Genomic DNA, 9,387 nt, shown 5'->3' on the forward strand with positions numbered 1-9,387 from the left:
GAACGTGTTGATGGCCGCGGTCAGCCGTCTTCAGGCTGCTGCCTCGGAGTGTAGCGGCGGTGGGGAGTCTGGTGCGTCGCATGGTACACCCCAGGTGTTACAAGCTTCACCCACTGTCCCTGCTGTCGAGATATCTTCGCAGGTACCGGGCGCGGTTGGGCCACCCTCTCCCCAAGGGGAGTGGCAGGTTCAGCGGCGTTCCGGCGCACGAGGCGGAGGATCAATGTGGAAGCTGGCCGTGTGGCATCGCGCGCTCTGCCTGTGAGTGGACATGTGGCCGCTCCTTCAGCAAGGTCCGAGCAGGCAGACGTGGGGAGGGGTTTATTAGTTATTGGGAGCTACAACGTTAGGCGGGTGATGGAGCCCCTTAGGGAAATAGCGGAAAGGTCGGGCAGGAAGGCCAGTGTTCACTCTGTCTGCTTGCCGGGGGGTCTCACCCGAGATGTGGAGGAGGCCCTGCCGGCGGCGATAGAGAGCACTGCGTGCACCCGAGTGCAAATTGTTGCTCATGTCGGCACCAATGACTCCTGCCGTCTGGGTTCAGAGGTCATCCTCGGTTCGTACAGGCGGTTGGCGGAATTGGTGAAGGCGGAAAGCCTCGCTCGCGGGGTGGAATCTGAGCTAACTATTTGTAGTATCGTTCCTGAACCGATCGCGGTCCTCTGGTTTGGAGCCGAATAGAAGGCTTAAACCAGAGGCTCAGACGATTCTGCGGAGATCTGGGATGCAAATTTCTCGACCTCCGCTATCGGGTGGAAGAATGTAGGGTCCCCATGAATAGGTCAGGCGTGCACTACACGCAGGAAGCGGCTACAAGGGTAGCGGAGTACGTGTGGAGTGCACATGTGGGTTTTTTAGGTTAGACAATTCCCTCCCTAGGTCCGACAAGATGCCTCCTGAGACGCAGCAAGGTAGGAGTAGGCAAAATGCAACAGGGAATAACAATATTAATGTGCTAATAGTAAACTGCAGGAACGTCTATAGAAAGGTCCCAGAACTACTCTCATTAATAAACGGTCACAATGCCCATATAGTACTATGGACAGAAAGTTGGCTGAAACCAGACGTAAACAGTAATGAAATCCTAAACTCAGATTGGAATGTATACCGCAGAGACAGGCTGGACAGTGAAGGGGGAGGCGTGTTTATAGCGATAAGAAGTGCAATAGTATCGAAGGAAATTGACGGAGATCCGAAATGTGAAATAATTTGGGTGAAGGTCACGGTTAAAGCAGGCTCAGACATGGTAATTGGATGTCTCTATAGGCCCCCTGGCTCAGCAGCTGTTGTGGCTGAGCACCTGAAGGATAATTTAGAAAATATTTCGAGTAGATTTCCCCACCATGTTATAGTTCTGGGTGGAGATTTTGATTTGCCAGATATAGACTGGGAGACTCACACGTTCATAACGGGTGGCAGGGACAAAGAATCCAGCGAAATTTCTTTAAGTGCTTTATCTGAAAATTACCTTGAGCAGTTAAACAGAGAACCGACTCATGGCGATAACATATTAGACCTTCTGTTGACAAACAGGCCCGAACTATTTAAAACCGTTAACGCAGAACAGGGAATCAGCGATCCTAAACCGGTTACGGCATCGATGATTTCAGCCGTAAATAGAAATATTAAAAAAGGTAGGAAGATTTTTCTGTTGAGAAAAAGTGACAAAAAGCAGGTTACAGAGTACCTGACGGCTCAACACAAAAGTTTTGTCTCAAGTACAGATAGTGTTGAGGATCAGTGGACAAAGTTCAAAACCATCGTACAATATGTGTTAGATGAGTATGTGCCAAGCAAGATCGTAAGAGATGGAAAAGAGCCACCGTGGTACAACAACCGAGTTAGAAAACTGCTGCGGAAGCAAAGGGAACTTCACAGCAAACATAAACATAGCCAAAGCCTTGCAGACAAACAAAAATTACGAGAAGCGAAATGTAGTGTGAGGAGGGCTGTGCGAGAGGTGTTCAATGAATTCGAAAGTAAAGTTCTATGTACTGACTTGGCAGAAAATCCTAAGAAATTTTGGTCTTATGCCAAAGCGGTAGGTGGATCAAAACAAAATGTCCAGACACTCTGTGACCAAAATGGTACTGAAACAGAGGATGACAGACTAAAGGCCGAAATACGAAATGTCTTTTTCCAAAGCTTTTTCACAGAGGAAGACTGCACTGTAGTTCCTTCTCTAGATTGTCGCACTGATGACAAAATGGTAGATATTGAAATAGACGACAGAGGGATAGAGCAACAATTAAAATCGCTCAAAAGAGGAAAGGTCGTTGGACCTGACGGGATGCCCCCCTTCTTGCAGCAGTGTACCGTAGGTCTCTAGAAGAGCGTAGCGTACCAAAGGATTGGAAAAGGGCACAGGTCATCCCCGTTTTCAAGAAGGGACGTCGAACAGATGTGCAGAACTATAGGCCTATATCTCTAACGTCGATCAGTTGTAGAATTTTCGAACACGTATTACGTTCGAGTATAATGACTGTTCTGGAGACTAGAAATCTACTCTGTAGGAATCAGCATGGGTTTCGAAAAAGACGATTGCGTGAAACCCAGCTCGCTCTATTCGTCCACGAGACTCAGAGGGCCATAGACACGGTTTCACAGGTAGATACCGTGTTTCTTGGCTTCCGCAAAGCGTTCGATACAGTTCCTCACAGTCTTTTAATGAACAAAGTAAGAGCATATGGACTATCAGACCAATTGTGTGATTGGATTGAAGAGTTCCTAGATAACAGAACGCAGCATGTCATTCTCAATGGAGAAAGTCTTCCGAAGTAAGAGTGATTTCAGGTGTGCCGCAGGGGAGTGTCGTAGGACCGTTGCTATTCACAATATACATAAATGACCTTGTGGATGTCATCGGAAGTTCACTGAGGCTTTTTTCGGGTGATGCTGTGGTATATCGAGAGGTTGTAACATTGGAAAATTGTACTGAAATGCAGGAGGATCTGCAGCGAATTGATGCATGGTGCAGGGAATGGCAATTGAATCTCAATGTAGACAAGTGTAATGTGCTGCCAATACATAGAAAGATAGATCCCTTATCATTTAGCTACAATATAGCAGGTCAGCAACTGGAAGCAGTTAATTCCATAAATTATCTGGGAGTACGCATTAGGAGTGATTTAAAATGGAATGATCATATAAAGTTGATTGTCGGTAAAGCAGATGCCAGACAGATTCATTGGAAGAATCCTAAGGAAATGCAATCCGAAAACAAAGGAAGTAGGTTACAGTACGCTTGTTCGCCCACTGCTTGAATACTGCTCACCAGTGTGGGATTCGTACCAGATAGGGTTGATAGAAGAGATAGAGAAGATCCAACGGAGAGCAGCGCTCTTCGTTACAGGATCATTTAGAAATCGCGAAAGCGTTACGGAGATGATAGATAAACTCCAGTGGAAGAGTCTGCAGGAGAGACGCTCAGTAGCTCGGTACAGGCTTTTGTTATAGTTTCGAGAACATACCTTCACCGAAGAGTCAAGCAGTACATTGCTCCCTCCAACGTGTATCTCGCGAAGAGACCATGAGGATAAAATCAGAGAGATTAGAGACCACACAGAAGCATACCGACAATCCTTCTTTCCACGAACAATACGAGACTGGAATAGAAGGGAGAACCGATAGAGGTACTCAAGGTTCCCTCCGCCACACACCGTCAGGTGGCTTGCGGAGTATGGATGTAGATGTAGATATAATCTATGCAATCAAACACCTAGGAAAGATCACAAAACATAGCAACCGCTGATAGTTTATTATTTAAACCTTGTGATATTTGGTGAGATAATGTAAAATACGTGGGGGAGCTGGAAAATAAGTTTCCCTTGTCTACTGTGGTCAGAGTTGTGTGTGAAAGGGGGAAAAAAGAGAATGAGACATTAAAAAGACAAGACATATCTTTATTTTTCTACATAATTTCCAAGTACATGGAGACATTTGTCATATCGCTTTATAAGCTTTAAAAAGCCTTCCAGGAAAAAAATCAGGGCGTTGCATACGGAAGAAGCGTTGAACGGCTTGTTTGACGTCAGCATTGCTGCCAAAGCGCTTTCCGCCGAGAGCTGTCGAAGCAGGAAACAGATGGAAGTCACTTGGTGCGAGATCCGGACCGTAAGGCGGATGGTGTAGGCGCACCCAACCAAGAGTTGCAATATGGTTTTGCGTTGTGCGTTGCCGTCGCCGAGTGTGGTCTCGCATTGTCATCCAACAGCAGAACGCAGGCCGCTTTTTCCGAATCACCTCTCTCAATTTCGACAGAGTGGCACAGTACCACGCAGCACTGATGCTTGCATCCTTCAGAAAGTCCAGCAGCAAAACTCCGTTGGCGTCCCAGGAAACTGTGAGTGCATACGAAGTGCTTTTGAACTTATTTCGGACAGGTGATGATGGATGTTTCCACTCCATGGATAAGGCCTTCGATTCGGGTGTGTAATGGTGGACCCAAGTTTCATCCCCCGTCACAATCCGAAACAGAAGGCACGAGCTGTTCCAGGCTGCACGCCAGGCGTTGTTCCATGTGTCTCGGGGTCAGTTGGCGGGGCACCCATCGTGCTGGCACCTTCCTGTATCGAAGAATGTCGTGGATGATCTTGTGAGCTCGCTCATGTCCGATTCCAAGTTCTGCCGCTACTCCATCAATGGTGATACGCCGGTTCGCTTCAATCATGTCCTCCACCTTCCTGACATGTGCATCTGTAGTGGCCGTGCGCGTCCGTCCAGGTCTCGGTATGTCTTGCACCTGCTGACGTCCATCATTGAATTGCTGGCACCATCTCCGCACCATGTGCCTCGACATCAGACCTGACCAATACACCTCAACAAGGCGGTTATGACTTTCTGTGCCTGATACTCCACGTGCCCATTCATAGCGGATAACAGCTCTCACTTCCGCTTTGACCACGACTCCAAAACGCACCTTCTCTCCATAGCTCCGGGAGAAGACTGAGCGGCTGGCCTCCGCTTTGTGCAGGCACTGTGACAGCGCCATCTGCTTGATCGCCGTCGACCTTTACCCAATGGTGTATCGGTGTCTTGCACGTGCGCATTCACCTGCCGCGTCGTCTTTCGCCCATATCACACAACTCTGCCCACAGTCGACAGGGGGAACTTATTTTCCAACTCCCGCTCGTAGATAACGAAAACTCTAATGTGCTAAGTAACGGATACGTTCGTCGTATGTCCCACATTGATTACTGCAATTATTTCACAGTGTTGCTAGTCTGTTAGCACTGATAACTCTACGCAAACGCCGCTGATCTCTGTCGTTAAGGAAGGGCATCGGCCACTGCGTTGTACTTGGTGAGAGGCAATGCCTGAAACTAGGTATTCTCTGGACACACTTGACACTGTGGATCTCGGAACATTGAATTCCCTAATGATTTCCGAAGTGGAATGTCCCATGCGTCTAGCTCTATCATTTCGTTTTCGAAGTTGTTAATTGCCGTCGTACTGCGACAATCACGTCGGAAGCCTTTTCACATGAATCATCTGAGTACAAATAAAAGCTCCGCCAATACACTGCATTTTTATATTTTGTGTACGCGATACTAACGCCATCTGCGTATGTGCATATCGCTGTCCCATAATTTCTGTCACCTCAGTGTATGTATATGAATAAAAACCTTCGGTTTTCAGCTAGTGATGAGTCGTACAGAGGTTTATTGTAAGTATTTAAACTGCCCTATTTATAAATAGACATCTTGGTAGCAATGGTGTGCAATTATTTGGCAGAAGGACAAAAGGACTTCATTAAGGTAATTTTGAGATAAAAATAAATCTTTTATTTATATTTTATTTTTGTTCATAAGCACACGCCATTGTTTACACTATCAGTTTCTGTTTGAGGCATGTCTCGAGATAGTATGAAGCCCATTGCGTCAAATGCTAACCACGCGGATGAAGAGCCAACGACGCTTCCACTCTTCCTATACAACTGTTATGCCTCGCATTTGGCATAGGTACGAAGATTTCGGACTTTTTAAGTGTGCTTCATCAGTGTGATTCCGAGCTCGTCGACATTAGCTAGCCAACTGCCCTTTTTGAAAGTGCGAGCTCTTAACGTTCCATAGCTCTGGTTGTAAATGAATCGCATTTATAAAATTCACAGTTTTCTCGATCGTCCACTTCTGCACTGCTGTGCGCAACAATCGCACAACAACAAACAACTAACAAAACAGGTGGCTGTATGTACAGATGAGAACTTTCGAACAAAAACTAAACGATGTTAGTACTGCTGAGACACGTGACTCCAGCGCTGTCGCTGAGGTAAGTAGGAAACAAAGATTAGAGCGAGAGGGAGGCATTTACAGACAAGGAGACACGGACAGCTATGGTCTTCAAATACGAAGTATTTTCCACCCTTGATGGACATGACTAATAGCGACTCGACAATACGTCAGCAACAACTTACAACCGCCTGAACCATCAGCAATATTACCCGGCCGTACTGCTATTTTTCCGCGTATTGCAGCTACGTCGCAACAGTACGAGGTGTGGCTAGAAAAAAACCGGACTAGTACTGGTGAAACAATAAAACGAATGCAATAAGGCCGAAAGTCGCGTGGCCTGTCACGTGACTCTCGCTCCGCCTACTGCTCGAGTTTCATCTGCCTCCTGCACTCAGTCTGCCCGTGGCGTCTGTTTTAAGTAGTTGACGTTTTGTCTGTGCGTCGGAAAATGTTGAGTGTACAGAAAGAACAGCGTGTTAACATCAAATTTTGTTTCAAACTAGGAAAATCTGCAAGTGAAACGTTTGTAATGTTATAACAAGCGTACGGCGATGATTGTTTATCGCGAACACAAGTGTTTGAGTGGTTTAAACGATTTAAAGATGGCCGCGAAGACACCAGTGATGACACTCGCACTGGCAGACCGTTGTCAGCAAAAACTGATGCAAACATTGAAAAAATCGGTAAACTTGTTCGACAAGATCGCCGTTTAACAATCAGAGCAGTGTCTGAGTTAACAGGAGTTGACAAGGAAAGTGTTAGGCAGATTCTTCATGAAAGTTTCAACATGAACAAAGTGTGTTCAAAAATGGTTCCAAAGTGTCTCACAATTGAACAGAAAGAACGCCGAAGAATGATTTGTTCTGACATCCTGGAAAACATTGAAAGTGATCCCACCTTCTTACAAAATGTTATTACTTGCGATGAATCGTGGTTTTTTACTTACGATCCCGAAACTAAACGCCAATCGATGCATTGGAAAACTCCTGGTTCTCCATGACAAAAAAAAAGCACGAATGTCAAAATCTAAATTCAAGGCAATGATGATTGTTTTTTTTTGACATCAAAGGGATTGTGCACATTGATTGGGTACCAGAGGGACAAACAGTGAATCAGCATTACTACATTAGCGTCCTGGCTACCCTACGTGAGCGAGTACGGAGAAAACGGAACGATTTGTGGAGAAAAAAAGTCATGGATCCTTCACCAAGACAATGCCCCAGCTCACAGTGCGTTGTCATTGAAGACGTTTTTGGCAAAACACAACATTCCCATCTTAGATCATCCACCCTACTCACCTGATTTGGCCCCCTGTGACTTTTTTCTTTTCCCTAAAGTCAAGTCAGCTTTGAAAGGAACTAGATTTGAGACTGTTGAAGCAGTAAAAGAAAAAGCGACGGAAGTAATGTATGGACTTACCGAAAATGATCTGCAGCATTGCTATGAACAGTGGAAAATTCGTATGGAGCGGTGTAGAGACCGAGGAGGAGAGTACATTGAAGGATATAACATGAAATTGTAAATAATTGTAAATAATTGTAAATAAATGTTTTTTCCAGCATCAGTCCGGCTTTTTCTAGCCGCACCTCGTATTGACGGCAACGCTGTTTCAGAAAAATATTGCCGTAAAATATGGACCATGTAAATGCACCTTAACTGCTACATTAGCTGGGACACCGAACTTGTGCTCTGATCCTAGCGACGGATTGGCTAGCACCGTCTTGAATGCCTTTGAAGCGCACTTACAAAATCCACAGTTATTTTGTTTATTTGCGTCTAAAGTCCTACGGTGTTTTATGAATGTCAACGTTTTTCTCCAGACTATTATTAAATAAAACATGTACTTTCGGACGGGATCTGTCTGTACTAGCTACACTGTGTGATCAAAAGTATCTGGACACCCACAAATACATACGTTGTTCATATTAGGTGCCTTGTGCTGCTACCTACTGCCAGGTACTCCACATTGGCGACCTCAGTAGCCATTAGACATCGTGAGAGCAGAACGGGACCCTCCGCGGAACTCGAGGATTTCGTACGTGGTCAGGTGTTGTGTCATACGTCTGTACGCGAGATTTCCACACTCTTAAACATCCCTAGGTTTACTGTGTCCGATGTGATAGCGAACTGGAAACGTGAAGGGACACGCACAGAGACCGTCGACAGTTGAAGAGGGTCGTAATGTGTAATAGGCAGACATCTATCGACGCCACCACACAGGAATTCCAAACTGCAACAGGATCCACTGCAAGCACTATGACAGGCACGAGGTGAGAAAACTTGGATTTCATGGTCGAGCGGCTGCTCATAAGCCACACGTCACGCTGTTAAATGCCAAACGACGCCTCGCTTGGTGTACAGAGCGTAAACATTAGGCAACTGAACAGTGGAAAAACGTTGTGTGACGTGTCACGGTACACAATGTGGCGATCCCATGGCAGGGTGTGGGTATGGCGAATGCCCGGTGAACGTCATCTTCCAGCATGTGTAGTGCCAACGGTAAAATCCGGAGGCGGTGGTGTTATGGAGTGGTCGTGGTTTTCATGGAGGGGGATTGTGTCCCTTGTTGTTTTGCGTGGCACTATCACAGCACAGGCCTACAGTGCTGTTTTAACCAACTTCTTGCTTCCCGCTTTTGAAGAGCAATTCGGGGATGGCGATTGCATCTTTCAATACGATCGAGCACCTGTTCGTAATGCACGGCCTGTGGCGGAGTAGTTACACGACAATAACATCCCTGTCATGGACTGGCATGCACAGAGTTTTGACCTCAATCCTATAGAACACCTTTGGGATGTTTTGGAACGCTGACTTCGTGCCAGGCTTCACTGACCAACATCGATACCTCCCCTCAGTGCAGCACTCCGTGAAGAATGGGCTGCCATCCCCCAAGAAACCTTCCAGCACCTGATTGAACGTATGCCTGCGAGCGTTTAAGCTGTCATCTATGCTAAGGGTGGGCCAACACCTTATTGAATTCCAGCGCTACCGAGGAAGAGCGCCACGAACTTTTAAGTCATTTTCAGCCAGGTGTCCGGATACTTTTGATGACAAAGTGTATGTAATGGCGCTCTGCCGGGCACTTAAAGGTGATTTCCAGAGTATCCATGTAGATGTAAATCTGCAGATCGCTTAGAGACAAGCAAGCCTTACGTCG

The sequence above is a fragment of the Schistocerca serialis genome, chromosome 7, assembly GCF_023864345.2.
Source record: "Schistocerca serialis cubense isolate TAMUIC-IGC-003099 chromosome 7, iqSchSeri2.2, whole genome shotgun sequence".
NCBI lineage: Eukaryota > Metazoa > Arthropoda > Insecta > Orthoptera > Acrididae > Schistocerca > Schistocerca serialis.